The sequence below is a fragment of the Schistocerca gregaria genome, chromosome 2, assembly GCF_023897955.1.
Source record: "Schistocerca gregaria isolate iqSchGreg1 chromosome 2, iqSchGreg1.2, whole genome shotgun sequence".
NCBI lineage: Eukaryota > Metazoa > Arthropoda > Insecta > Orthoptera > Acrididae > Schistocerca > Schistocerca gregaria.
Window position 1 is genome coordinate 971,121,855 of NC_064921.1, and position 24,918 is coordinate 971,146,772.

General features: G+C 42.7%; 44 non-coding genes across 44 annotated transcripts; 23 read left to right on the forward strand and 21 right to left on the reverse strand.

The window, feature by feature from the left end:
• Nucleotides 1-260: 260 nt before the first annotated feature.
• Trnaq-cug (transfer RNA glutamine (anticodon CUG)) lies at nucleotides 261-332 on the reverse strand. Its single transcript has one exon. It is a non-coding gene; the product is annotated as a tRNA-Gln (tRNA).
• A 247-nt stretch (nucleotides 333-579) lies between these two features.
• On the forward strand, nucleotides 580-668 carry Trnay-gua (transfer RNA tyrosine (anticodon GUA)). The gene is given in 2 exon segments: nucleotides 580-616; nucleotides 633-668. It is a non-coding gene; the product is annotated as a tRNA-Tyr (tRNA).
• Nucleotides 669-1,026: 358 nt separating this feature from the next.
• Nucleotides 1,027-1,098, reverse strand: Trnaq-cug (transfer RNA glutamine (anticodon CUG)). The gene has a single exon. It is a non-coding gene; the product is annotated as a tRNA-Gln (tRNA).
• Nucleotides 1,099-1,345: 247 nt separating this feature from the next.
• On the forward strand, nucleotides 1,346-1,434 carry Trnay-gua (transfer RNA tyrosine (anticodon GUA)). Its single transcript is given in 2 exon segments — nucleotides 1,346-1,382; nucleotides 1,399-1,434. It is a non-coding gene; the product is annotated as a tRNA-Tyr (tRNA).
• Nucleotides 1,435-1,792: 358 nt separating this feature from the next.
• On the reverse strand, nucleotides 1,793-1,864 carry Trnaq-cug (transfer RNA glutamine (anticodon CUG)). Its single transcript has one exon. It is a non-coding gene; the product is annotated as a tRNA-Gln (tRNA).
• A 247-nt stretch (nucleotides 1,865-2,111) lies between these two features.
• On the forward strand, nucleotides 2,112-2,200 carry Trnay-gua (transfer RNA tyrosine (anticodon GUA)). Its single transcript is given in 2 exon segments — nucleotides 2,112-2,148; nucleotides 2,165-2,200. It is a non-coding gene; the product is annotated as a tRNA-Tyr (tRNA).
• A 358-nt stretch (nucleotides 2,201-2,558) lies between these two features.
• On the reverse strand, nucleotides 2,559-2,630 carry Trnaq-cug (transfer RNA glutamine (anticodon CUG)). Its single transcript has one exon. It is a non-coding gene; the product is annotated as a tRNA-Gln (tRNA).
• Nucleotides 2,631-2,877: 247 nt separating this feature from the next.
• Nucleotides 2,878-2,966, forward strand: Trnay-gua (transfer RNA tyrosine (anticodon GUA)). The gene is given in 2 exon segments: nucleotides 2,878-2,914; nucleotides 2,931-2,966. It is a non-coding gene; the product is annotated as a tRNA-Tyr (tRNA).
• Nucleotides 2,967-3,324: 358 nt separating this feature from the next.
• Nucleotides 3,325-3,396, reverse strand: Trnaq-cug (transfer RNA glutamine (anticodon CUG)). Its single transcript has one exon. It is a non-coding gene; the product is annotated as a tRNA-Gln (tRNA).
• A 247-nt stretch (nucleotides 3,397-3,643) lies between these two features.
• Trnay-gua (transfer RNA tyrosine (anticodon GUA)) lies at nucleotides 3,644-3,732 on the forward strand. The gene is given in 2 exon segments: nucleotides 3,644-3,680; nucleotides 3,697-3,732. It is a non-coding gene; the product is annotated as a tRNA-Tyr (tRNA).
• Nucleotides 3,733-4,090: 358 nt separating this feature from the next.
• Trnaq-cug (transfer RNA glutamine (anticodon CUG)) lies at nucleotides 4,091-4,162 on the reverse strand. Its single transcript has one exon. It is a non-coding gene; the product is annotated as a tRNA-Gln (tRNA).
• Nucleotides 4,163-4,409: 247 nt separating this feature from the next.
• On the forward strand, nucleotides 4,410-4,498 carry Trnay-gua (transfer RNA tyrosine (anticodon GUA)). Its single transcript is given in 2 exon segments — nucleotides 4,410-4,446; nucleotides 4,463-4,498. It is a non-coding gene; the product is annotated as a tRNA-Tyr (tRNA).
• A 358-nt stretch (nucleotides 4,499-4,856) lies between these two features.
• Trnaq-cug (transfer RNA glutamine (anticodon CUG)) lies at nucleotides 4,857-4,928 on the reverse strand. The gene has a single exon. It is a non-coding gene; the product is annotated as a tRNA-Gln (tRNA).
• Nucleotides 4,929-5,175: 247 nt separating this feature from the next.
• Trnay-gua (transfer RNA tyrosine (anticodon GUA)) lies at nucleotides 5,176-5,264 on the forward strand. The gene is given in 2 exon segments: nucleotides 5,176-5,212; nucleotides 5,229-5,264. It is a non-coding gene; the product is annotated as a tRNA-Tyr (tRNA).
• Nucleotides 5,265-5,622: 358 nt separating this feature from the next.
• Trnaq-cug (transfer RNA glutamine (anticodon CUG)) lies at nucleotides 5,623-5,694 on the reverse strand. Its single transcript has one exon. It is a non-coding gene; the product is annotated as a tRNA-Gln (tRNA).
• A 247-nt stretch (nucleotides 5,695-5,941) lies between these two features.
• Trnay-gua (transfer RNA tyrosine (anticodon GUA)) lies at nucleotides 5,942-6,030 on the forward strand. Its single transcript is given in 2 exon segments — nucleotides 5,942-5,978; nucleotides 5,995-6,030. It is a non-coding gene; the product is annotated as a tRNA-Tyr (tRNA).
• Nucleotides 6,031-6,388: 358 nt separating this feature from the next.
• Nucleotides 6,389-6,460, reverse strand: Trnaq-cug (transfer RNA glutamine (anticodon CUG)). Its single transcript has one exon. It is a non-coding gene; the product is annotated as a tRNA-Gln (tRNA).
• A 247-nt stretch (nucleotides 6,461-6,707) lies between these two features.
• Trnay-gua (transfer RNA tyrosine (anticodon GUA)) lies at nucleotides 6,708-6,796 on the forward strand. Its single transcript is given in 2 exon segments — nucleotides 6,708-6,744; nucleotides 6,761-6,796. It is a non-coding gene; the product is annotated as a tRNA-Tyr (tRNA).
• Nucleotides 6,797-7,154: 358 nt separating this feature from the next.
• Trnaq-cug (transfer RNA glutamine (anticodon CUG)) lies at nucleotides 7,155-7,226 on the reverse strand. The gene has a single exon. It is a non-coding gene; the product is annotated as a tRNA-Gln (tRNA).
• Nucleotides 7,227-14,650: 7,424 nt separating this feature from the next.
• Nucleotides 14,651-14,729, forward strand: Trnay-gua (transfer RNA tyrosine (anticodon GUA)). Its single transcript is given in 2 exon segments — nucleotides 14,651-14,682; nucleotides 14,699-14,729. It is a non-coding gene; the product is annotated as a tRNA-Tyr (tRNA).
• Nucleotides 14,730-15,092: 363 nt separating this feature from the next.
• Trnaq-cug (transfer RNA glutamine (anticodon CUG)) lies at nucleotides 15,093-15,164 on the reverse strand. Its single transcript has one exon. It is a non-coding gene; the product is annotated as a tRNA-Gln (tRNA).
• A 246-nt stretch (nucleotides 15,165-15,410) lies between these two features.
• Trnay-gua (transfer RNA tyrosine (anticodon GUA)) lies at nucleotides 15,411-15,499 on the forward strand. The gene is given in 2 exon segments: nucleotides 15,411-15,447; nucleotides 15,464-15,499. It is a non-coding gene; the product is annotated as a tRNA-Tyr (tRNA).
• Nucleotides 15,500-15,857: 358 nt separating this feature from the next.
• Nucleotides 15,858-15,929, reverse strand: Trnaq-cug (transfer RNA glutamine (anticodon CUG)). Its single transcript has one exon. It is a non-coding gene; the product is annotated as a tRNA-Gln (tRNA).
• Nucleotides 15,930-16,176: 247 nt separating this feature from the next.
• Trnay-gua (transfer RNA tyrosine (anticodon GUA)) lies at nucleotides 16,177-16,265 on the forward strand. Its single transcript is given in 2 exon segments — nucleotides 16,177-16,213; nucleotides 16,230-16,265. It is a non-coding gene; the product is annotated as a tRNA-Tyr (tRNA).
• Nucleotides 16,266-16,623: 358 nt separating this feature from the next.
• On the reverse strand, nucleotides 16,624-16,695 carry Trnaq-cug (transfer RNA glutamine (anticodon CUG)). Its single transcript has one exon. It is a non-coding gene; the product is annotated as a tRNA-Gln (tRNA).
• A 247-nt stretch (nucleotides 16,696-16,942) lies between these two features.
• Nucleotides 16,943-17,031, forward strand: Trnay-gua (transfer RNA tyrosine (anticodon GUA)). Its single transcript is given in 2 exon segments — nucleotides 16,943-16,979; nucleotides 16,996-17,031. It is a non-coding gene; the product is annotated as a tRNA-Tyr (tRNA).
• Nucleotides 17,032-17,382: 351 nt separating this feature from the next.
• Trnaq-cug (transfer RNA glutamine (anticodon CUG)) lies at nucleotides 17,383-17,454 on the reverse strand. Its single transcript has one exon. It is a non-coding gene; the product is annotated as a tRNA-Gln (tRNA).
• A 247-nt stretch (nucleotides 17,455-17,701) lies between these two features.
• On the forward strand, nucleotides 17,702-17,790 carry Trnay-gua (transfer RNA tyrosine (anticodon GUA)). Its single transcript is given in 2 exon segments — nucleotides 17,702-17,738; nucleotides 17,755-17,790. It is a non-coding gene; the product is annotated as a tRNA-Tyr (tRNA).
• A 355-nt stretch (nucleotides 17,791-18,145) lies between these two features.
• Trnaq-cug (transfer RNA glutamine (anticodon CUG)) lies at nucleotides 18,146-18,220 on the reverse strand. The gene has a single exon. It is a non-coding gene; the product is annotated as a tRNA-Gln (tRNA).
• A 247-nt stretch (nucleotides 18,221-18,467) lies between these two features.
• Trnay-gua (transfer RNA tyrosine (anticodon GUA)) lies at nucleotides 18,468-18,556 on the forward strand. Its single transcript is given in 2 exon segments — nucleotides 18,468-18,504; nucleotides 18,521-18,556. It is a non-coding gene; the product is annotated as a tRNA-Tyr (tRNA).
• Nucleotides 18,557-18,914: 358 nt separating this feature from the next.
• On the reverse strand, nucleotides 18,915-18,986 carry Trnaq-cug (transfer RNA glutamine (anticodon CUG)). The gene has a single exon. It is a non-coding gene; the product is annotated as a tRNA-Gln (tRNA).
• A 332-nt stretch (nucleotides 18,987-19,318) lies between these two features.
• On the forward strand, nucleotides 19,319-19,407 carry Trnay-gua (transfer RNA tyrosine (anticodon GUA)). The gene is given in 2 exon segments: nucleotides 19,319-19,355; nucleotides 19,372-19,407. It is a non-coding gene; the product is annotated as a tRNA-Tyr (tRNA).
• A 358-nt stretch (nucleotides 19,408-19,765) lies between these two features.
• Nucleotides 19,766-19,837, reverse strand: Trnaq-cug (transfer RNA glutamine (anticodon CUG)). Its single transcript has one exon. It is a non-coding gene; the product is annotated as a tRNA-Gln (tRNA).
• Nucleotides 19,838-20,084: 247 nt separating this feature from the next.
• On the forward strand, nucleotides 20,085-20,173 carry Trnay-gua (transfer RNA tyrosine (anticodon GUA)). Its single transcript is given in 2 exon segments — nucleotides 20,085-20,121; nucleotides 20,138-20,173. It is a non-coding gene; the product is annotated as a tRNA-Tyr (tRNA).
• Nucleotides 20,174-20,531: 358 nt separating this feature from the next.
• On the reverse strand, nucleotides 20,532-20,603 carry Trnaq-cug (transfer RNA glutamine (anticodon CUG)). Its single transcript has one exon. It is a non-coding gene; the product is annotated as a tRNA-Gln (tRNA).
• A 247-nt stretch (nucleotides 20,604-20,850) lies between these two features.
• Nucleotides 20,851-20,939, forward strand: Trnay-gua (transfer RNA tyrosine (anticodon GUA)). The gene is given in 2 exon segments: nucleotides 20,851-20,887; nucleotides 20,904-20,939. It is a non-coding gene; the product is annotated as a tRNA-Tyr (tRNA).
• A 677-nt stretch (nucleotides 20,940-21,616) lies between these two features.
• Nucleotides 21,617-21,705, forward strand: Trnay-gua (transfer RNA tyrosine (anticodon GUA)). Its single transcript is given in 2 exon segments — nucleotides 21,617-21,653; nucleotides 21,670-21,705. It is a non-coding gene; the product is annotated as a tRNA-Tyr (tRNA).
• Nucleotides 21,706-22,060: 355 nt separating this feature from the next.
• Nucleotides 22,061-22,135, reverse strand: Trnaq-cug (transfer RNA glutamine (anticodon CUG)). Its single transcript has one exon. It is a non-coding gene; the product is annotated as a tRNA-Gln (tRNA).
• A 247-nt stretch (nucleotides 22,136-22,382) lies between these two features.
• Trnay-gua (transfer RNA tyrosine (anticodon GUA)) lies at nucleotides 22,383-22,471 on the forward strand. Its single transcript is given in 2 exon segments — nucleotides 22,383-22,419; nucleotides 22,436-22,471. It is a non-coding gene; the product is annotated as a tRNA-Tyr (tRNA).
• A 358-nt stretch (nucleotides 22,472-22,829) lies between these two features.
• Nucleotides 22,830-22,901, reverse strand: Trnaq-cug (transfer RNA glutamine (anticodon CUG)). The gene has a single exon. It is a non-coding gene; the product is annotated as a tRNA-Gln (tRNA).
• A 247-nt stretch (nucleotides 22,902-23,148) lies between these two features.
• Trnay-gua (transfer RNA tyrosine (anticodon GUA)) lies at nucleotides 23,149-23,237 on the forward strand. Its single transcript is given in 2 exon segments — nucleotides 23,149-23,185; nucleotides 23,202-23,237. It is a non-coding gene; the product is annotated as a tRNA-Tyr (tRNA).
• A 677-nt stretch (nucleotides 23,238-23,914) lies between these two features.
• On the forward strand, nucleotides 23,915-24,003 carry Trnay-gua (transfer RNA tyrosine (anticodon GUA)). Its single transcript is given in 2 exon segments — nucleotides 23,915-23,951; nucleotides 23,968-24,003. It is a non-coding gene; the product is annotated as a tRNA-Tyr (tRNA).
• A 355-nt stretch (nucleotides 24,004-24,358) lies between these two features.
• Nucleotides 24,359-24,433, reverse strand: Trnaq-cug (transfer RNA glutamine (anticodon CUG)). The gene has a single exon. It is a non-coding gene; the product is annotated as a tRNA-Gln (tRNA).
• Nucleotides 24,434-24,680: 247 nt separating this feature from the next.
• On the forward strand, nucleotides 24,681-24,769 carry Trnay-gua (transfer RNA tyrosine (anticodon GUA)). Its single transcript is given in 2 exon segments — nucleotides 24,681-24,717; nucleotides 24,734-24,769. It is a non-coding gene; the product is annotated as a tRNA-Tyr (tRNA).
• The last annotated feature ends 149 nt before the right edge of the window (nucleotides 24,770-24,918 follow it).

Below are 24,918 nucleotides of genomic sequence, written 5' to 3' on the forward strand. Positions count from 1 at the left end.
TCAGCTTGTAATAGCTAGTTGATAATCATGGGATTTTTAACCTTCGTGGGATAATGATATTTCTTCGAATTATCGTAAAATTGCTTGCTCTTACAGGTATTACTCGTTTAATGTTCTGTATAGGTCACAAAGTCGCACCAATATTCGGCCGTTTTATAGACGCATCGTTTTTTACACAAACGTAGAAACTAACGCCGTGAGCCTATTGCTGCTACTTCCTCAGCGAGAAACTCTTATTACAGAAAATTTAGACTAAACGAAGGTTCCACCGAGATTCGAACTCGGATCGCTGGATTCAGAGTCCAGAGTGCTAACCGTTACACCATGGAACCAGACAGCAGGATAAGACTCGTAATACACTTAGCAGTCCTCTGACATACTTCAGACACTTCCTACTTGCATATTTTAACCTAATCGACACCATCGAGCATTATAAAACTTAATCTGGGCAATGTTTGCAGTTGCAGCCGATGATTGCATTTCCTGTGCGTCTATATGGCCGCGCTGAGTAGCAGTGTGTGCAGACGGCAGACAGGGACGGACGTAAAGCAATGAGTAGGAATATGAAAGTATACAGAGCCTCTGGTAGCTCAGTTGGTAGAGCGGTGGACTGTAGTGGAGGATTCACAGTTATCCATAGGTCGCTGGTTCAAATCCGGCCCAGAGGACTGTTTTTCTAATCTCATCAGCAAAGAGGCTCCAGAGAATGCCCACTGAGTCAGAACCTCCCTATGTTTTAAACCTATTTTAAAGGAAATTCATTTGCTCAGCTTGTAATAGCTAGTTGATAATCATGGGATTTTTAACCTTCGTGGGATAATGATATTTCTTCGAATTATCGTAAAATTGCTTGCTCTTACAGGTATTACTCGTTTAATGTTCTATATAGGTCACAAAGTCGCACCAATATTCGGCCGTTTTATAGACGCATCGTTTTTTACACAAACGTAGAAACTAACGCCGTGAGCCTATTGCTGCTACTTCCTCAGCGAGAAACTCTTATTACAGAAAATTTAGACTAAACGAAGGTTCCACCGAGATTCGAACTCGGATCGCTGGATTCAGAGTCCAGAGTGCTAACCGTTACACCATGGAACCAGACAGCAGGATAAGACTCGTAATACACTTAGCAGTCCTCTGACATACTTCAGACACTTCCTACTTGCATATTTTAACCTAATCGACACCATCGAGCATTATAAAACTTAATCTGGGCAATGTTTGCAGTTGCAGCCGATGATTGCATTTCCTGTGCGTCTATATGGCAGCGCTGAGTAGCAGTGTGTGCAGACGGCAGACAGGGACGGACGTAAAGCAATGAGTAGGAATACGAAAGTATACAGAGCCTCTGGTAGCTCAGTTGGTAGAGCGGTGGACTGTAGTGGAGGATTCACAGTTATCCATAGGTCGCTGGTTCAAATCCGGCCCAGAGGACTGTTTTTCTAATCTCATCAGCAAAGAGGCTCCAGAGAATGCCCACTGAGTCAGAACCTCCCTATGTTTTAAACCTATTTTAAAGGAAATTCATTTGCTCAGCTTGTAATAGCTAGTTGATAATCATGGGATTTTTAACCTTCGTGGGATAATGATATTTCTTCGAATTATCGTAAAATTGCTTGCTCTTACAGGTATTACTCGTTTAATGTTCTGTATAGGTCACAAAGTCGCACCAATATTCGGCCGTTTTATAGACGCATCGTTTTTTACACAAACGTAGAAACTAACGCCGTGAGCCTATTGCTGCTACTTCCTCAGCGAGAAACTCTTATTACAGAAAATTTAGACTAAACGAAGGTTCCACCGAGATTCGAACTCGGATCGCTGGATTCAGAGTCCAGAGTGCTAACCGTTACACCATGGAACCAGACAGCAGGATAAGACTCGTAATACACTTAGCAGTCCTCTGACATACTTCAGACACTTCCTACTTGCATATTTTAACCTAATCGACACCATCGAGCATTATAAAACTTAATCTGGGCAATGTTTGCAGTTGCAGCCGATGATTGCATTTCCTGTGCGTCTATATGGCCACGCTGAGTAGCAGTGTGTGCAGACGGCAGACAGGGACGGACGTAAAGCAATGAGTAGGAATATGAAAGTATACAGAGCCTCTGGTAGCTCAGTTGGTAGAGCGGTGGACTGTAGTGGAGGATTCACAGTTATCCATAGGTCGCTGGTTCAAATCCGGCCCAGAGGACTGTTTTTCTAATCTCATCAGCAAAGAGGCTCCAGAGAATGCCCACTGAGTCAGAACCTCCCTATGTTTTAAACCTATTTTAAAGGAAATTCATTTGCTCAGCTTGTAATAGCTAGTTGATAATCATGGGATTTTTAACCTTCGTGGGATAATGATATTTCTTCGAATTATCGTAAAATTGCTTGCTCTTACAGGTATTACTCGTTTAATGTTCTATATAGGTCACAAAGTCGCACCAATATTCGGCCGTTTTATAGACGCATCGTTTTTTACACAAACGTAGAAACTAACGCCGTGAGCCTATTGCTGCTACTTCCTCAGCGAGAAACTCTTATTACAGAAAATTTAGACTAAACGAAGGTTCCACCGAGATTCGAACTCGGATCGCTGGATTCAGAGTCCAGAGTGCTAACCGTTACGCCATGGAACCAGACAGCAGGATAAGACTCGTAATACACTTAGCAGTCCTCTGACATACTTCAGACACTTCCTACTTGCATATTTTAACCTAATCGACACCATCGAGCATTATAAAACTTAATCTGGGCAATGTTTGCAGTTGCAGCCGATGATTGCATTTCCTGTGCGTCCATATGGCCGCGCTGAGTAGCAGTGTGTGCAGACGGCAGACAGGGACGGACGTAAAGCAATGAGTAGGAATAAGAAAGTATACAGAGCCTCTGGTAGCTCAGTTGGTAGAGCGGTGGACTGTAGTGGAGGATTCACAGTTATCCATAGGTCGCTGGTTCAAATCCGGCCCAGAGGACTGTTTTTCTAATCTCATCAGCAAAGAGGCTCCAGAGAATGCCCACTGAGTCAGAACCTCCCTATGTTTTAAACCTATTTTAAAGGAAATTCATTTGCTCAGCTTGTAATAGCTAGTTGATAATCATGGGATTTTTAACCTTCGTGGGATAATGATATTTCTTCGAATTATCGTAAAATTGCTTGCTCTTACAGGTATTACTCGTTTAATGTTCTATATAGGTCACAAAGTCGCACCAATATTCGGCCGTTTTATAGACGCATCGTTTTTTACACAAACGTAGAAACTAACGCCGCGAGCCTATTGCTGCTACTTCCTCAGCGAGAAACTCTTATTACAGAAAATTTAGACTAAACGAAGGTTCCACCGAGATTCGAACTCGGATCGCTGGATTCAGAGTCCAGAGTGCTGACCGTTACACCATGGAACCAGACAGCAGGATAAGACACGTAATACACTTAGCAGTCCTCTGACATACTTCAGACACTTCCTACTTGCATATTTTAACCTAATCGACACCATCGAGCATTATAAAACTTAATCTGGGCAATGTTTGCAGTTGCAGCCGATGATTGCATTTCCTGTGCGTCTATATGGCCGCGCTGAGTAGCAGTGTGTGCAGACGGCAAACAGGGACGGACGTAAAGCAATAAGTAGGAATAAGAAAGTATACAGAGCCTCTGGTAGCTCAGTTGGTAGAGCGGTGGACTGTAGTGGAGGATTCACAGTTATCCATAGGTCGCTGGTTCAAATCCGGCCCAGAGGACTGTTTTTCTAATCTCATCAGCAAAGAGGCTCCAGAGAATGCCCAGTGAGTCAGAACCTCCCTATGTTTTAAACCTATTTTAAAGGAAATTCATTTGCTCAGCTTGTAATAGCTAGTTGATAATCAAGGGATTTTTAACCTTCGTGGGATAATGATATTTCTTCGAATTATCGTAAAATTGCTTGCTCTTACAGGTATTACTCGTTTAATGTTCTATATAGGTCACAAAGTCGCACCAATATTCGGCCGTTTTATAGACGCATCGTTTTTTACACAAACGTAGAAACTAACGCCGTGAGCCTATTGCTGCTACTTCCTCAGCGAGAAACTCGTATTACAGAAAATTTAGACTAAACGAAGGTTCCACCGAGATTCGAACTCGGATCGCTGGATTCAGAGTCCAGAGTGCTAACCGTTACACCATGGAACCAGACAGCAGGATAAGACTCGTAATACACTTAGCAGTCCTCTGACATACTTCAGACACTTCCTACTTGCATATTTTAACCTAATCGACACCATCGAGCATTATAAAACTTAATCTGGGCAATGTTTGCAGTTGCAGCCGATGATTGCATTTCCTGTGCGTCTATATGGCCGCGCTGATTAGCAGTGTGTGCAGACGGCAGACAGGGACGGACGTAAAGCAATGAGTAGGAATAAGAATGTATACAGAGCCTCGGGTAGCTCAGTTGGTAGAGCGGTGGACTGTAGTGGAGGATTCACAGTTATCCATAGGTCGCTGGTTCAAATCCGGCCCAGAGGACTGTTTTTCTAATCTCATCAGCAAAGAGGCTCCAGAGAATGCCCACTGAGTCAGAACCTCCCTATGTTTTAAACCTATTTTAAAGGAAATTCATTTGCTCAGCTTGTAATAGCTAGTTGATAATCATGGGATTTTTAACCTTCGTGGGATAATGATATTTGTTCGAATTATCGTAAAATTGCTTGCTCTTACAGGTATTACTCGTTTAATGTTCTATATAGGTCACAAAGTCGCACCAATATTCGGCCGTTTTATAGACGCATCGTTTTTTACACAAACGTAGAAACTAACGCCGTGAGCCTATTGCTGCTACTTCCTCAGCGAGAAACTCTTATTACAGAAAATTTAGACTAAACGAAGGTTCCACCGAGATTCGAACTCGGATCGCTGGATTCAGAGTCCAGAGTGCTAACCGTTACACCATGGAACCAGACAGCAGGATAAGACTCGTAATACACTTAGCAGTCCTCTGACATACTTCAGACACTTCCTACTTGCATATTTTAACCTAATCGACACCATCGAGCATTATAAAACTTAATCTGGGCAATGTTTGCAGTTGCAGCCGATGATTGCATTTCCTGTGCGTCTATTTGGCAGCGCTGAGTAGCAGTGTGTGCAGACGGCAGACAGGGACGGACGTAAAGCAATGAGTAGGAATATGAAAGTATACAGAGCCTCTGGTAGCTCAGTTGGTAGAGCGGTGGACTGTAGTGGAGGATTCACACTTATCCATAGGTCGCTGGTTCAAATCCGGCCCAGAGGACTGTTTTTCTAATCTCATCAGCAAAGAGGCTCCAGAGAATGCCCACTGAGTCAGAACCTCCCTATGTTTTAAACCTATTTTAAAGGAAATTCATTTGCTCAGCTTGTAATAGCTAGTTGATAATCATGGGATTTTTAACCTTCGTGGGATAATGATATTTCTTCGAATTATCGTAAAATTGCTTGCTCTTACAGGTATTACTCGTTTAATGTTCTATATAGGTCACAAAGTCGCACCAATATTCGGCCGTTTTATAGACGCATCGTTTTTTACACAAACGTAGAAACTAACGCCGTGAGCCTATTGCTGCTACTTCATCAGCGAGAAACTCTTATTACAGAAAATTTAGACTAAACGAAGGTTCCACCGAGATTCGAACTCGGATCGCTGGATTCAGAGTCCAGAGTGCTAACCGTTACACCATGGAACCAGACAGCAGGACAAGACTCGTAATACACTTAGCAGTCCTCTGACATACTTCAGACACTTCCTACTTGCATATTTTAACCTAATCGACACCATCGAGCATTATTAAACTTAATCTGGGCAATGTTTGCAGTTGCAGCCGATGATTGCATTTCCTGTGCGTCTATATGGCCGCGCTGAGTAGCAGTGTGTGCAGACGGCAGACAGGGACGGACGTAAAGCAATGAGTAGGAATAAGAAAGTATACAGAGCCTCTGGTAGCTCAGTTGGTAGAGCGGTGGACTGTAGTGGAGGATTCACAGTTATCCATAGGTCGCTGGTTCAAATCCGGCCCAGAGGACTGTTTTTCTAATCTCATCAGCAAAGAGGCTCCAGAGAATGCCCACTGAGTCAGAACCTCCCTATGTTTTAAACCTATTTTAAAGGAAATTCATTTGCTCAGCTTGTAATAGCTAGTTGATAATCATGGGATTTTTAACCTTCGTGGGATAATGATATTTCTTCGAATTATCGTAAAATTGCTTGCTCTTACAGGTATTACTCGTTTAATGTTCTATATAGGTCACAAAGTCGCACCAATATTCGGCCGTTTTATAGACGCATCGTTTTTTACACAAACGTAGAAACTAACGCCGTGAGCCTATTGCTGCTACTTCCTCAGCGAGAAACTCTTATTACAGAAAATTTAGACTAAACGAAGATTCCACCGAGATTCGAACTCGGATCGCTGGATTCAGAGTCCAGAGTGCTAACCGTTACACCATGGAACCAGACAGCAGGATAAGACTCGTAATACACTTAGCAGTCCTCTGACATACTTCAGACACTTCCTACTTGCATATTTTAACCTAATCGACACCATCGAGCATTATAAAACTTAATCTGGGCAATGTTTGCAGTTGCAGCCGATGATTGCATTTCCTGTGCGTCTATATGGCCGCGCTGAGTAGCAGTGGATGCAGACGGCAGACAGGGACGGACGTAAAGCAATGAGTAGGAATAAGGAAGTATGCGGAGCCTCTGGTAGGTCAGTTGGTAGAGCGGTGGACTGTAGTGGAGGATTCACAGTTATCCATAGGTCGCTGGTTCAAATCCGGCCCAGAGGACTGTTTTTCTAATCTCATCAGCAAAGAGGCTCCAGAGAATGCCCACTGAGTCAGAACCTCCCTATGTTTTAAACCTATTTTAAAGGAAATTCATTTGCTCAGCTTGTAATAGCTAGTTGATAATCATGGGATTTTTAACCTTCGTGGGATAATGATATTTCTTCGGATTATCGTAAAATTGCTTGCTCTTACAGGTATTACTCGTTTAATGTTCTATATAGGTCACAAAGTCGCACCAATATTCGGCCGTTTTATAGACGCATCGTTTTTTACACAAACGTAGAAACTAACGCCGTGAGCCTATTGCTGCTACTTCCTCAGCGAGAAACTCTTATTACAGAAAATTTAGACTAAACGAAGGTTCCACCGAGATTCGAACTCGGATCGCTGGATTCAGAGTCCAGAATGCTAACCGTTACACCATGGAACCAGACAGCATGATAAGACTCGTAATACACTTAGCAGTCCTCTGACATACTTCAGACACTTCCTACTTGCATATTTTAACCTAATCGACACCATCGAGCATTATAAAACTTAATCTGGGCAATGTTTGCAGTTGCAGCCGATGATTGCATTTCCTGTGCGTCTATATGGCCGCGCTGAGTAGCAGTGTGTGCAGACGGCAGACAGGGACGGACGTAAAGCAATGAGTAGGAATAAGAAAGTATACAGAGCCTCTGAATCTGGCGCTAGCTGCCGACGCGTACGGACGTGTCACCGTTGCTGCGTGTAGTCAGTGTTTCGCCAGTGTTTACCTTTGCGTTTCAGTGTTCTTGAGTTTTGTAATTTTCTTCGTGTGTAACTCGTGTTTTTTCCGCCTCCTGTGTTCTGTTTTTGTGTTTTCTACCGACGATTATTTGTCGTTTGTGGAGTTTTCGGTAATTACCGGAATCTCCCGTTGATTACTGCATACCATGGCTACAACTGTGAGGAAGAATACGCTGGTTTTTGCCTTCGCTAAGGAAACACGACGTGTTCAGCCGACTGCTCTGGAAATTCATGATTGGCTTGATCAGGTACTTGGCATAAATTCTGATATGGTGCATACCACTCAGCTAGATACTGACAACTACTGTGTTTTCGTAAAGTTTTTGGATCCCGTTTCGGTCGATAAAATTATTGGAAAATTCGGGTATCATGTCGAATTTTTGCATAGAGACGGCACTACAAGTAAAGTGGCTATCAGGAGAGCTGATGCTCTTTATAGATCTGTGCGGGTGTTAAATTTACCTATCGAGATAGATAATGAGAAAATCAAGGTTGCCCTGTCTCAATATGGTGAGGTAAAGGATATAGTTAACGAACGTTGGTCGAAGCAATTTAAAATTCAGAGCTTCAATGGTATTCGTTCGGTAGAGATGGAAGTAAAGACGAATATCCCGTCTCATATAACTGTTGACGGGCATAAAGCACACGTGATTTATACTGGTCAAACCCCTACGTGCCATATATGCAATGAATCGGGTCATTTAAGGCAGGACTGTCCCCGTCGTGTCTTTGTACTAAAAACAAATTTAGTCCAACGCCGCAAGATGACCTTGAGCGAAGTTTTGGCAACCGATAACACGGCCAAACAGGGTGAGGGTTCGGATCCTGTACCTAGTACTGGAACTATTGCTGTTGATGGCAGTGATTTTCCACCCCTGGTAACACGCTTCAATTGTGATTCCTCTGCCCGTGAGTTAGACGTACTAACCAAGAAACGACCACTTGAACATACAGATGATCATTCTGATGATGACACCTCCCGACAATCTCCTGCTGTACGTAAACAGAAAGCTGGCGATGAAAATTTGCATTTGCCCCTAGACGGAATGCAAGTAGATTTAATTGCAGTTTCTGATACATCTCGCTCACTGCCAGAAAATGCAACGGCAGCTGCCGACAGCGAGAAAGTAGAAGTCCCCCAAGCAGTGACAACTTGCCCAGCTGTAAACAGCGATAATCAGCTGTTTACCGACGGGAAGTTCGCGGAAGCGGTAGAACAACAACACCGCGACACCGCAACAGCACAGCAACCGGCACCAGAGTGTAAACAGGTGAAAGTGTTTACTCCTGAACCGGAAAATAAGCAAACACCGTCGCAAGCGTCACAACAACCGAAGGTAGCATGTAAACAGCAGACAGTGTTTACAAACCAGGTCTTTCTAGACACTGCTGCTGAAGCGGCCGCGTCGAGTGTTGCCACAACAAAATCAGGTCACGGGTTTCAGGGCGTCCACCGCCGTACGCTAAAACCACAACCGAATCTTACTGTTTCTCGCACCCAAGCCAAACAAAAAGCGGACAAGTCGGACGTAAAATCACAGAAAAATATACGATATGAAATTGTCAGAGAAGGTGCTCCAGATGAGCCTCCTGACACACTCAATGTCGAACAGCCCCTCAGTACTAAGGTGCGGGATGACAATGGCAGACAAAGTAACGTTTAGCGACCGTGTTACTAGGACTGCTACCAAGTTCTGAATGACTGTAGTTCTAAACCGGATTTCAGCATACCAAAAGTACAACAGTTTTTTTGACCAACTTTGTCGGTGGCCAGTAGCAAGTTAGAGATGCAAGCATACTCTATCACAACGATCAATATAAATAAAATTCGAACCTCATTAAAGCTAGCTGCTCTCAAGGAATTTTTGTATGACTCTGGAACCGATATCGCTTTGCTACAGGAGGTTGTAACGACGGAATTTGTAATACCAGGATACACCGCAATTGTTAACGTATCTTGTGACACACATATAGGAACAGCGTTTCTGCTCAGGGAAGGGATTCCCGTATCTCAAGTGGAGCGGTTGGAATCTGGAAGGGCAATTAGTATTAACGTTTTAGGTACCACATTGATTAACTTATACGCGCCCTCAGGAAATAGTAATAGACAGGACAGGGCAGCATTTTATAAAGAGGAACTTATATATTTATTACGTCGAAACCCAAACAGTTTTATAATGGGCGGTGATTTTAACTGTGTGTTAAATCGTAAAGATCAACAACCACATTTTAACGGTTCTTTAGAACTTAAACGCCTAGTAACCGACCTAAAACTAAAGGACGCATGGGAACTAAAATATCCAACGAAGGTTGAATATACGTATATAACACAGACTTCGCGCAGTAGAATAGACAGAATCTATGTTTCCCAAAACTTGGAAAGATGTCTACTAAATTCAGAAATCGTACCTGTATATTTTAGTGACCACTGCAGTATGAAGGCGTGCATTAATTTATCTCCACAGCCGATTCAGATTTTTAGGAACCAGTGGCATCTAAATGTCTCTCTCTTAAAAGAGCAAGATTTGGCAGACGCGGTATCGGATGCGTGGACCTTATGTCTGCGATCGATCGAGAGGCACCCCACAGTATTACATCTACATCTACATGACTACTCTGCAATTCACATTTAAGTGCTTGGCAGAGGGTTCATCGAACCACAATCATACTATCTCTCTACTATTCCACTCCCGAACAGCGAGCGGGAAAAACGAACACCTAAACCTTTCTGTTCGAGCTCTGATTTCTCTTATTTTATTTTGATGATCATTCCTACCTATGTAGGTTGGGCTCAACAAAATATTTTCGCATTCGGAAGAGAAAGTTGGTGACTGAAATTTCGTAAAAAGGTCTCGCCGCGACGAAAAACGTCTATGCTGTAATGACTTCCATCCCAACTCGTGTATCATATCTGCCACACTCTCTCCCCTATAACGCGATAATACAAAACGAGCTGCCCTTCTTTGCACCCTCTCGATGTCCTCCGTCAATCCCACCTAGTAAGGATCCCACACCGCGCAGCAATATTCTAACAGAGGACGAACGAGTGTAGTGTAAGCTGTCTCTTTAGTTGTCTTGTTGCATCTTCTAAGTGTCCTGCCAATGAAACGCAACCTTTGGCTCGCCTTCCCGACAATATTATCTATGTGGTCCTTCCAACTGAAGTTGTTTGTAATTTTAACACCCAGGTACTTAGTTGAATTGACAGCCTTGAGAATTGTACTATTTATCGAGTAATCGAATTCCAACGGATTTCTTTTGGAACTCATGTGGATCATCTCACACTTTTCGTTATTTAGCGTCAACTGCCACCTGACACACCATACAGCAATCTTTTCTAAATCGCTTTGCAGCTGATACTGGTCTTCGGATGACCTTACTAGACGGTAAATTACAGCATCATCTGCGAACAACCTTAGACTGGTGGATTAAGGTTGCAAAGCCGAGACTGAGAAAAGTGTGTATCAGATACAGCAGAGAAAGAGCGTGGGAGTTAAAAAACAGTATGGAATTTTATTACAGTTTGTTGCGAGACCTCTATGAACAGGCAAACGTGTCAACCATTAGATTACAAGACATCAGACACACCAAAGCGAAATTACTCGCCATTAAAAGACAACAGATGGAAGGTTTAAAACTGAAGTCAAAGGCGAAGTCGGTGGTAGATGATGAAACAACATCCTTATATCATCTGCTTCGGCATGCAAAGAATAGGCGACGCACTGTTATTAGTGAACTTAAAACCCCCAATGGGACAACACTGACGTCTCAGAAGGAGATTCTAAATGCAGTATACCAGTACTACTATGCATTATATTCCTCCAGCCCACCTCAAGAGGGGTCTCTGCAAGAGTTTCTCAGTGTTTTATCCCCACAATTGACAAGTTCTGAAAACGACGAAATCCTTTCTGAAGTCAGTAACGAAGAGGTTCGTGAGACAATAACCAAGTCCCCGGTGAATAAATCTGCTGGACCCGACGGACTCCCTGTAGAATTTTACAGAAAGTTCTGGTTTTTAATTGGTGACACGTTTACATGCATTGTCAATGAGATTTTTAACGAGCAGACGATACCTGCAGATTTTAAAGACAGCACAATTGTACTTTTACCGAAAAACAAAGGGACGAAAAGTTTAAACAATTACCGCCCTATTTCACTTTTAAACTCTGACTACAAAATAGTATGCAGGATTTTAAAAAAGAGACTTTCCCCTCTGACCGACAAATTAATTAGTCAACATCAGTCATGTGCAGCAAATAGAAGTATTTTTAATACGATTTCTGAATATAGAGACATCATCGCCTTAACATCGGTTTCCAATATCAAATGTGCTTTACTTTTTATAGATTTTACTAAGGCTTTCGACTCGGTGAATCACCGCTTCCTATTTGAGGTACTGACAAAAATGGGACTCGTCCACAAAACAGTTAATGTTATAAAAAACGTTGCTACTGGTCTGAACGCTAAATTAGCTGTCAACTGTCAGCTGACGCGGCAAATTCAAATAAACCGCGGCATCCCACAGGGAAGTCCATTATCTATGTTTTTGTTTGTTGTGTCGTTAGAGCCATTTTTAAGAAGTGTTCATGAAAGGTTAAAGGGCATAACTATAACTGGCAGGAAAACTGTAGTGAGAGCCTATGCTGACGATGTTGGTGTCGTCATAAGAGGGCAAGATGATGTAATTCGACTAGGGGCCATTCTTCAAAACTACTGCCACGCATCGGGTGCGACAACAAACGAAAATAAAAGTACAATCCTGGGAATGCGGGGTCTTGAACGGATACAAATCGATTGGGCGAAGTCAGTTACCACACATAAAACCCTGGGGACAATCCTGACGGCATGTCCAATGAGGATGACAGCCCTCAATTGGAAAGAGGTTTTAACAAAGATTCAAGGGGGACTTATTGAGAACTCACAACGACTTATGAACCAGGTTCAGAGGGTCAGGTTCATTAACTTATGCATTCTCTCAAAGGCATTCTATATGGCACAAGTTTTTCCCTTGCCGAAGTTGATAGCTCAGAAAATAATGTCGAAGGTTGCAAATTTCTTATGGAAGGGGGAAATCTTCAGGGTTAACCTAAGAACTGCGACTTTACATCCTAGAAATGGAGGCCTCGGACTGGTAGACATACGCAATAAAGCTTCTTCGCTTTTCATAAAAAGGTCTTTAAACATATTTCACTCCAACCCCGACAGTATTACTACACAATTGTTTAAATGTGTCCAACCAGAAAGCCTTCAACCACCGGCAGACGTACAAAACCCCCGACTGCGATACGTTAGGATCTTGTACACAGAATTGAGCTATGTTAACGAGAAACTCAGAACTTCACTGCACATTACAGCCAGAGATATCATGAGACAAAAACAACAATATGAAGGACAAAATAAAATCGCCACGAAATATATGACTCACAACTGGGATGCAATTTGGGAGAATATTAGTTTTAACGGGCTCAATTCAGATGTGGTAACGGCATGGTACAAAGCCGTCAATAATATTGTCAGCACCAACGAGCCGCTTTATAAAATTGGGAAAGCTGAAACCCCCTTATGTCAGAAATGTAAACTAGTTGACACTGTGATTCATAGATTTACGTGTGCTGGCAATCTCAACAATTGGCATTGGCTCAGGAAAAGTCTTGCACTACTGCAACGAACGTCACCCAATTCCATTACTCCTATGGTGCTTTTCAGACCTGAAGCTAAATATTACCCGAAAACCAAAAATAATGCAATACACTGGTTAATGGGACAGTTTGTTCATTACATTATCAATAAAATAGGTGGTGACGACGAAACGGAATTCAAGCTTTTTATGCAAATGGAGTACAGCAACATTCAGCAACATGCAGACCACAGGAAAATGTATGGAAACATGTTGATCATTTTATTCGAACGAATAGGTGTTGGTTAAAGCGCACAGTCTAACACTAAATGTACTATTTTAGGGGTAATGAAGAAGTGAAGTATGAATCTACGTTCAAGATGAAGGAAATGCCTATTCTTTTATCCATTCATGTTACGTCTGCCCCCCAATAAGTGTCCCATAAATGCTCGCTGTATTTGCAGTATAATCACATGTTTCTTACTCGAATGTCTGTTGACTGAAAACTCGAATGACGGCTTTGCAATGGGATCTCACCCCCAGATGTCGTACAACCAGTGCTCCTTACCACAATAATGAGAGCAGGCGAAAAATATACACGACTATACCCGCTTTTCTATAACAATTAAAATGCACTGAAGGAGCCATTCGGTGGGAGTGATGGTGGGGGCATCGTGGCCAGGCCTCGAGTTTTTTGACCCCTGCCCTCGTTGTCCCCGTCATGCGCCTACTGATATGCATCCTTATAAAACACAATAAAAAGCGGTCCGAGGCGCCTAAAAAAAAAAGGGTCGTTCAGGAGAAAAAAAAAAAATGGATAAGGCGTCGGACTTAAAAAAAATGGATAAGGCGTCGGACAAAAAAAAAAAAAAACAAAACCGAATAAAATGAGATGTACAAAAAAAAAAAAAGTCGGTAGAGCGTGAGACTCTTAATCCAAGGGTTGTGGGTTCGAGCCCCACGCTGGGCAGAACGGAATTTTGTTCCGCTGCAGATTTAAATTACCGTTTTTCTGATTAACGTGATGTAATGTAAATAGCAACTTTAAACTTTGCCTACGTCTCTATCAGTCGCAAGGAAACTGTATTTGAAGGTGAAGGTGATTTTGTAGACATGTGTGAAAGACATGTTCTGAAATGCAAGTGTTGTTGTTTGGAGAGCACATCGGTTACGTGTCAGATGTGTAGCTAAGCAGTAATGGGTCGCCATAGCTGCAAATATTAGAAGATAATATGAAGTGTTGTCAGCTGAAGTCTGATGATGCAGGCGACCGTAAGGCCGAAGTACTCAAGAGTGCCGCTAGGCCGCGCCTCCTTAGCTCAGTGGTAGAGCACTGGTGTAGTAAACCAGGGGTCGTAGCTTCGATACTCAGAGGAGGAAGACGATTTCTGGAAATCAGTTTCGCGTCGTGGCCGTATAGCAAACTGTATCTGTGATGATATAAAAAAAAAAAAAAAAAAAAAAAAGGTAGCTCAGTTGGTAGAGCGGTGGACTGTAGTGGAGGATTCACAGTTATCCATAGGTCGCTGGTTCAAATCCGGCCCAGAGGACTGTTTTTCTAATCTCATCAGCAAAGAGGCTCCAGAGAATGCCCACTGAGTCAGAACCTCCCTATGTTTTAAACCTATTTTAAAGGAAATTCATTTGCTCAGCTTGTAATAGCTAGTTGATAATCATGGGATTTTTAACCTTCGTGGGATAATGATATTTCTTCGAATTATCGTAAAATTGCTTGCTCTTACAGGTATTACTCGTTTAATGTTCTATATAGGTCACAAAGTCGCACCAATATTCGGCCGTTTTATAGACGCATCGTTTTTTACACAAACGTAGAAACTAACGCCGTGAGCCTATTGCTGCTACTTCCTCAGCGAGAAACTCTTATTACAGAAAATTTAGACTAAACGAAGGTTCCACCGAGATTCGAACTCGGATCGCTGGATTCAGAGTCCAGAGTGCTAACCGTTACACCATGGAACCAGACAGCAGGATAAGACTCGTAAACACTTAGCAGTCTTCTGACATACTTCAGACACTTCCTACTTGCATATTTTAACCTAATCGACACCATCGAGCATTATAAAACTTAATCTGGGCAATGTTTGCAGTTGCAGCCGATGATTGCATTTCCTGTGCGTCTATATGGCCGCGCTGAGTAGCAGTGTGTGCAGACGGCAGACAGGGACGGACGTAAAGCAATGAGTAGGAATAAGAAAGTATACAGAGCCTCTGGTAGCTCAGTTGGTAGAGCGGTGGACTGTAGTGGAGGATTCACAGTTATCCATAGGTCGCAGGTTCAAATCCGGCCAAGAGGACTGTTTTTCTAATCTCATCAGCAAAGAGGCTCCAGAGAATGCCCACTGAGTCAGAACCTCCCTATGTTTTAAACCTATTTTAAAGGAAATTCATTTGCTCAGCTTGTAATAGCTAGTTGATAATCATGGGATTTTTAACCTTCGTGGGATAATGATATTTCTTCGAATTATCGTAAAATTGCTTGCTCTTACAGGTATTACTCGTTTAATGTTCTATATAGGTCACAAAGTCGCACCAATATTCGGCCGTTTTATAGACGCATCGTTTTTTACACAAACGTAGAAACTAACGCCGTGAGCCTATTGCTGCTACTTCCTCAGCGAGAAACTCTTATTACAGAAAATTTAGACTAAACGAAGGTTCCACCGAGATTCGAACTCGGATCGCTGGATTCAGAGTCCAGAGTGCTAACCGTTACACCATGGAACCAGACAGCAGGATAAGACTCGTAATACACTTAGCAGTCCTCTGACATACTTCAGACACTTCCTACTTGCATATTTTAACCTAATCGACACCATCGAGCATTATAAAACTTAATCTGGGCAATGTTTGCAGTTGCAGCCGATGATTGCATTTCCTGTGCGGCTATATGGCCGCGTTGAGTAGCAGTGTGTGCAGACGGCAGACAGGGACGGACGTAAAGCAATGAGTAGGAATAAGAAAGTATACAGAGCCTCTGGTAGCTCAGTTGGTAGAGCGGTGGACTGTAGTGGAGGATTCACAGTTATCCATAGGTCGCTGGTTCAAATCCGGCCCAGAGGACTGTTTTTCTAATCTCATCAGCAAAGAGGCTCCAGAGAATGCCCACTGAGTCAGAACCTCCCTATGTTTTAAACCTATTTTAAAGGAAATTCATTTGCTCAGCTTGTAATAGCTAGTTGATAATCATGGGATTTTTAACCTTCGTGGGATAATGATATTTCTTCGAATTATCGTAAAATTGCTTGCTCTTACAGATATTACTCGTTTAATGTTCTATATAGGTCACAAAGTCGCACCAATATTCGGCCGTTTTATAGACGCATCGTTTTTTACACAAACGTAGAAACTAACGCCGTGAGCCTATTGCTGCTACTTCCTCAGCGAGAAACTCTTATTACAGAAAATTTAGACTAAACGAAGGTTCCACCGAGATTCGAACTCGGATCGCTGGATTCAGAGTCCAGAGTGCTAACCGTTACACCATGGAACCAGACAGCAGGATAAGACTCGTAATACACTTAGCAGTCCTCTGACATACTTCAGACACTTCCTACTTGCATATTTTAACCTAATCGACACCATCGAGCATTATAAAACTTAATCTGGGCAATGTTTGCAGTTGCAGCCGATGATTGCATTTCCTGTGCGTCTATATGGCCGCGCTGAGTAGCAGTGTGTGCAGACGGCAGACAGGGACGGACGTAAAGCAATGAGTAGGAATAGGAAAGTATACAGAGCCTCTGCTAGCTCAGTTGGTAGAGCGGTGGACTGTAGTGGAGGATTCACAGTTATCCATAGGTCGCTGGTTCAAATCCGGCCCAGAGGACTGTTTTTCTAATCTCATCAGCAAAGAGGCTCCAGAGAATGCCCACTGAGTCAGAACCTATTTTAACCTATTTTAAAGGAAATTCATTTGCTCAGCTTGTAATAGCTAGTTGATAATCATGGGATTTTTAACCTTCGTGGGATAATGATATTTCTTCGAATTATCGTAAAATTGCTTGCTCTTACAGGTATTACTCGTTTAATGTTCTATATAGGTCACAAAGTCGCACCAATATTCGGCCGTTTTATAGACGCATCGTTTTTTACACAAACGTAGAAACTAACGCCGTGAGCCTATTGCTGCTACTTCCTCAGCGAGAAACTCTTATTACAGAAAATTTAGACTAAACGAAGGTTCCACCGAGATTCGAACTCGGATCGCTGGATTCAGAGTCCAGAGTGCTAACCGTTACACCATGGAACCAGACAGCACGATAAGACTCGTAATACACTTAGCAGTCCTCTGACATACTTCAGACACTTCCTACTTGCATATTTTAACCTAATCGACACCATCGAGCATTATAAAACTTAATCTGGGCAATGTGTGCAGTTGCAGCCGATGATTGCATTTCCTGTGCGTCTATATGGACGCGCTGAGTAGCAGTGTGTGCAGAAGGCAGACAGGGACGGACGTAAAGCAATGAGTAGGAATAAAAAAGTATACAGAGCCTGTGGTAGCTCAGTTGGTAGAGCGGTGGACTGTAGTGGAGGATTCACAGTTATCCATAGGTCGCTGGTTCAAATCCGGCCCAGAGGACTGTTTTTCTAATCTCATCAGCAAAGAGGCTCCAGAGAATGCCCACTGAGTCAGAACCTCCCTATGTTTTAAACCTATTTTAAAGGAAATTCATTTGCTCAGCTTGTAATAGCTAGTTGATAATCATGGGATTTTTAACCTTCGTGGGATAATGATATTTCTTCGAATTATCGTAAAATTGCTTGCTCTTACAGGTATTACTCGTTTAATGTTCTATATAGGTCACAAAGTCGCACCAATATTCGGCCGTTTTATAGACGCATCGTTTTTTACACAAACGTAGAAACTAACGCCGTGAGCCTATTGCTGCTACTTCCTCAGCGAGAAACTCTTATTACACAAAATTTAGACTAAACGAATGTTCCACCGAGATTCGAACTCGGGTCGCTGGATTCAGAGTCCAGAGTGCTAACCGTTACACCATGGAACCAGACAGCAGGATAAGACTCGTAATACACTTAGCAGTCCTCTGACATACTTCAGACACTTCCTACTTGCATATTTTAACCTAATCGACACCATCGAGCATTATAAAACTTAATCTGGGCAATGTTTGCAGTTGCAGCCGATGATTGCATTTCCTGTGCGTCTATATGGCCGCGCTGAGTAGCAGTGTGTGCAGACGGCAGACAGGGACGGACGTAAAGCAATGAGTAGGAATAAGAAAGTATACAGAGCCTCTAGGAGCTCAGTTGGTAGAGCGGTGGACTGTAGTGGAGGATTCACAGTTATCCATAGGTCGCTGGTTCAAATCCGGCCCAGAGGACTGTTTTTCTAATCTCATCAGCAAAGAGGCTCCAGAGAATGCCCACTGAGTCAGAACCTCCCTATGTTTTAAACCTATTTTAAAGGAAATTCATTTGCTCAGCTTGTAATAGCTAGTTGATAATCATGGGATTTTTAACCTTCGTGGGATAATGATATTTCTTCGAATTATCGTAAAATTGCTTGCTCTTACAGGTATTACTCGTTTAATGTTCTATATAGGTCACAAAGTCGCACCAATATTCGGCCGTTTTATGGACGCATCGTTTTTTACACAAACGTAGAAACTAACGCCGTGAGCCTATTGCTTCTACTTCCTCAGCGAGAAACTCTTATTACAGAAACTTTAGACTAAACGAAGGTTCCACCGAGATTCGAACTCGGATCGCTGGTTTCAGAGTCCAGAGTGCTAACCGTTACACCATGGAACCAGACAGCAGGATAAGACTCGTAATACACTTAGCAGTCCTCTGACATACTTCAGACACTTCCTACTTGCATATTTTAACCTAATCGACACCATCGAGCATTATAAAACTTAATCTGGGCAATGTTTGCAGTTGCAGCCGATGATTGCATTTCCTGTGCGTCTATATGGCCGCGCTGAGTAGCAGTGTGTGCAGACGGCAGACAGGGACAGACGTAAAGCAATGAGTAGGAATATGAAAGTATACAGAGCCTCTGGTAGCTCAGTTGGTAGAGCGGTGGACTGTAGTGGAGGATTCACAGTTATCCATAGGTCGCTGGTTCAAAGTATGCAGAGCCTCTGGTAGCTCAGTTGGTAGAGCGGTGGACTGTAGTGGAGGATTCACAGTTATCCATAGGTCGCTGGTTCAAATCCGGCCCAGAGGACTGTTTTTCTAATCTCATCAGCAAAGAGGCTCCAGAGAATGCCCACTGAGTCAGAACCTCCCTATGTTTTAAACCTATTTTAAAGGAAATTCATTTGCTCAGCTTGTAATAGCTAGTTGATAATCATGGGATTTTTAACCTTCGTGGGATAATGATATTTCTTCGAATTATCGTAAAATTGCTTGCTCTTACAGGTATTACTCGTTTAATGTTCTATATAGGTCACAAAGTCGCACCAATATTCGGCCGTTTTATAGACGCATCGTTTTTTACACAAACGTAGAAACTAACGCCGTGAGCCTATTGCTGCTACTTCCTCAGCGAGAAACTCTTATTACAGAAAATTTAGACTAAACGAAGGTTCCACCGAGATTCGAACTCGGATCGCTGGATTCAGAGTCCAGAGTGCTAACCGTTACACCATGGAACCAGACAGCAGGATTAGACTCGTAATACACTTAGCAGTCCTCTGACATACTTCAGACACTTCCCACTTGCATATTTTAACCTTATCGACACCATCGAGCATTATAAAACTTAATCTGGGCAATGTTTGCAGTTGCAGCCGATGATTGCATTTCCTGTGCTTCTATATGGCCGCGCTGAGTAGCAGTGTGTGCAGACGGCAGACAGGGACGGACGTAAAGCAATGAGTAGGAATAAGAAAGTATACAGAGCCTCTGGTAGCTCAGTTGGTAGAGCGGTGGACTGTAGTGGAGGATTCACAGTTATCCATAGGTCGCTGGTTCAAATCCGGCCCAGAGGACTGTTTTTCTAATCTCATCAGCAAAGAGGCTCCAGAGAATGCCCACTGAGTCAGAACCTCCCTATGTTTTAAACCTATTTTAAAGGAAATTCATTTGCTCAGCTTGTAATAGCTAGTTGATAATCATGGGATTTTTAACCTTCGTGGGATAATGATATTTCTTCGAATTATCGTAAAATTGCTTGCTCTTACAGGTATTACTCGTTTAATGTTCTATATAGGTCACAATGTCGCACCAATATTCGGCCGTTTTATAGACGCATCGTTTTTTACACAAACGTAGAAACTAACGCCGTGAGCCTATTGCTGCTACTTCCTCAGCGAGAAACTCTTATTACAGAAAATTTAGACTAAACGAAGGTTCCACCGAGATTCGAACTCGGATCGCTGGATTCAGAGTCCAGAGTGCTAACCGTTACACCATGGAACCAGACAGCAGGATAAGACTCGTAATACACTTAGCAGTCCTCTGACATACTTCAGACACTTCCTACTTGCATATTTTAACCTAATCGACACCATCGAGCATTATAAAACTTAATCTGGGCAATGTTTGCAGTTGCAGCCGATGATTGCATTTCCTGTGCGTCTATATGGCCGCGCTGAGTAGCAGTGTGTGCAGACGGCAGACAGGGACGGACGTAAAGCAATGAGTAGGAATAAGAAAGTATACAGAGCCTGTGGTAGCTCAGTTGGTAGAGCGGTGGACTGTAGTGGAGGATTCACAGTTATCCATAGGTCGCTGGTTCAAATCCGGCCCAGAGGACTGTTTTTCTAATCTCATCAGCAAAGAGGCTCCAGAGAATAACCACTGAGTCAGAACCTCCCTATGTTTTAAACCTATTTTAAAGGAAATACATTTGCTCAGCTTGTAATAGCTAGTTGATAATCATGGGATTTTTAACCTTCGTGGGATAATGATATTTCTTCGAATTATCGTAAAATTGCTTGCTCTTACAGGTATTACTCGTTTAATGTTCTATATAGGTCACAAAGTCGCACCAATATTCGGCCGTTTTATAGACGCATCGTTTTTTACACAAACGTAGAAACTAACGCCGTAAGCCTATTGCTGCTACTTCCTCAGCGAGAAACTCTTATTACACAAAATTTAGACTAAACGAATGTTCCACCGAGATTCGAACTCGGATCGCTGGATTCAGAGTCCAGAGTGCTAACCGTTACATCATGGAACCAGACAGCAGGATAAGACTCGTAATACACTTAGCAGTCCTCTGACATACTTCAGACACTTCCTACTTGCATATTTTAACCTAATCGACACCATCGAGCATTATAAAACTTAATCTGGGCAATGTTTGCAGTTGCAGCCGATGATTGCATTTCCTGTGCGTCTATATGGCCGCGCTGAGTAGCAGTGTGTGCAGACGGCAGACAGGGACGGACGTAAAGCAATGAGTAGGAATAAGAAAGTATACAGAGCCTCTGGTAGCTCAGTTGGTAGAGCGGTGGACTGTAGTGGAGGATTTACAGTTATCCATAGGTCGCTGGTTCAAATCCGGCCCAGAGGACTGTTTTTCTAATCTCATCAGCAAAGAGGCTCCAGAGAATGCCCACTGAGTCAGAACCTCCCTATGTTTTAAACCTATTTTAAAGGAAATTCATTTGCTCAGCTTGTAATAGCTAGTTGATAATCATGGGATTTTTAACCTTCGTGGGATAATGATATTTCTTCGAATTATCGTAAAATTGCTTGCTCTTACAGGTATTACTCGTTTAATGTTCTATATAGGTCACAAAGTCGCACCAATATTCGGCCGTTTTATAGACGCATCGTTTTTTACACAAACGTAGAAACTAACGCCGTGAGCCTATTGCTGCTACTTCCTCAGCGAGAAACTCTTATTACAGAAAATTTAGACTAAACGAACGTTCCACCGAGATTCGAACTCGGATCGCTGGATTCAGAGTCCAGAGTGCTAACCGTTACACCATGGAACCAGACAGCAGGATAAGACTCGTAATACACTTAGCAGTCCTCTGACATACTTCAGACACTTCCTACTTGCATATTTTAACCTAATCGACACCATCGAGCATTATAAAACTTAATCTGGGCAATGTTTGCAGTTGCAGCCGATGATTGCATTTCCTGTGCTTCTATATGGCCGCGCTGAGTAGCAGTGTGTGCAGACGGCAGACAGGGACGGACGTAAAGCAATGAGTAGGAATAAGAAAGTATACAGAGCCTCTGGTAGCTCAGTTGGTAGAGCGGTGGACTGTAGTGGAGGATTCACAGTTATCCATAGGTCGCTGGTTCAAATCCGGCCCAGAGGACTGTTTTTCTAATCTCATCAGCAAAGAGGCTCCAGAGAATGCCCACTGAGTCAGAACCTCCCTATGTTTTAAACCTATTTTAAAGGAAATTCATTTGCTCAGCTTGTAATAGCTAGTTGATAATCATGGGATTTTTAACCTTCGTGGGATAATGATATTTCTTCGAATTATCGTAAAATTGCTTGCTCTTACAGGTATTACTCGTTTAATGTTCTATATAGGTCACAATGTCGCACCAATATTCGGCCGTTTTATAGACGCATCGTTTTTTACACAAACGTAGAAACTAACGCCGTGAGCCTATTGCTGCTACTTCCTCAGCGAGAAACTCTTATTACAGAAAATTTAGACTAAACGAAGGTTCCACCGAGATTCGAACTCGGATCGCTGGATTCAGAGTCCAGAGTGCTAACCGTTACACCATGGAACCAGACAGCAGGATAAGACTCGTAATACACTTAGCAGTCCTCTGACATACTTCAGACACTTCCTACTTGCATATTTTAACCTAATCGACACCATCGAGCATTATAAAACTTAATCTGGGCAATGTTTGCAGTTGCAGCCGATGATTGCATTTCCTGTGCGTCTATATGGCCGCGCTGAGTAGCAGTGTGTGCAGACGGCAGACAGGGACGGACGTAAAGCAATGAGTAGGAATAAGAAAGTATACAGAGCCTGTGGTAGCTCAGTTGGTAGAGCGGTGGACTGTAGTGGAGGATTCACAGTTATCCATAGGTCGCTGGTTCAAATCCGGCCCAGAGGACTGTTTTTCTAATCTCATCAGCAAAGAGGCTCCAGAGAATAACCACTGAGTCAGAACCTCCCTATGTTTTAAACCTATTTTAAAGGAAATACATTTGCTCAGCTTGTAATAGCTAGTTGATAATCATGGGATTTTTAACCTTCGTGGGATAATGATATTTCTTCGAATTATCGTAAAATTGCTTGCTCTTACAGGTATTACTCGTTTAATGTTCTATATAGGTCACAAAGTCGCACCAATATTCGGCCGTTTTATAGACGCATCGTTTTTTACACAAACGTAGAAACTAACGCCGTAAGCCTATTGCTGCTACTTCCTCAGCGAGAAACTCTTATTACACAAAATTTAGACTAAACGAATGTTCCACCGAGATTCGAACTCGGATCGCTGGATTCAGAGTCCAGAGTGCTAACCGTTACATCATGGAACCAGACAGCAGGATAAGACTCGTAATACACTTAGCAGTCCTCTGACATACTTCAGACACTTCCTACTTGCATATTTTAACCTAATCGACACCATCGAGCATTATAAAACTTAATCTGGGCAATGTTTGCAGTTGCAGCCGATGATTGCATTTCCTGTGCGTCTATATGGCCGCGCTGAGTAGCAGTGTGTGCAGACGGCAGACAGGGACGGACGTAAAGCAATGAGTAGGAATAAGAAAGTATACAGAGCCTCTGGTAGCTCAGTTGGTAGAGCGGTGGACTGTAGTGGAGGATTTACAGTTATCCATAGGTCGCTGGTTCAAATCCGGCCCAGAGGACTGTTTTTCTAATCTCATCAGCAAAGAGGCTCCAGAGAATGCCCACTGAGTCAGAACCTCCCTATGTTTTAAACCTATTTTAAAGGAAATTCATTTGCTCAGCTTGTAATAGCTAGTTGATAATCATGGGATTTTTAACCTTCGTGGGATAATGATATTTCTTCGAATTATCGTAAAATTGCTTGCTCTTACAGGTATTACTCGTTTAATGTTCTATATAGGTCACAAAGTCGCACCAATATTCGGCCGTTTTATAGACGCATCGTTTTTTACACAAACGTAGAAACTAACGCCGTGAGCCTATTGCTGCTACTTCCTCAGCGAGAAACTCTTATTACAGAAAATTTAGACTAAACGAACGTTCCACCGAGATTCGAACTCGGATCGCTGGATTCAGAGTCCAGAGTGCTAACCGTTACACCATGGAACCAGACAGCAGGATAAGACTCGTAATACACTTAGCAGTCCTCTGACATACTTCAGACACTTCCTACTTGCATATTTTAACCTAATCGACACCATCGAGCATTATAAAACTTAATCTGGGCAATGTTTGCAGTTGCAGCCGATGATTGCATTTCCTGTGCGTCTATATGGCCGCGCTGAGTAGCAGTGTGTGCAGACGGCAGACAGGGACGGACGTAAGGCAATGAGTAGGAATAAAAAAGTATACAGAGCCTCTGGTAGCTCAGTTGGTAGAGCGGTGGACTGTAGTGGAGGATTCACAGTTATCCATAGGTCGCTGGTTCAAATCCGGCCCAGAGGACTGTTTTTCTAATCTCATCAGCAAAGAGGCTCCAGAGAATGCCCACTGAGTCAGAACCTCCCTATGTTTTAAACCTATTTTAAAGGAAATTCATTTGCTCAGCTTGTAATAGCTAGTTGATAATCATGGGATTTTTAACCTTCGTGGGA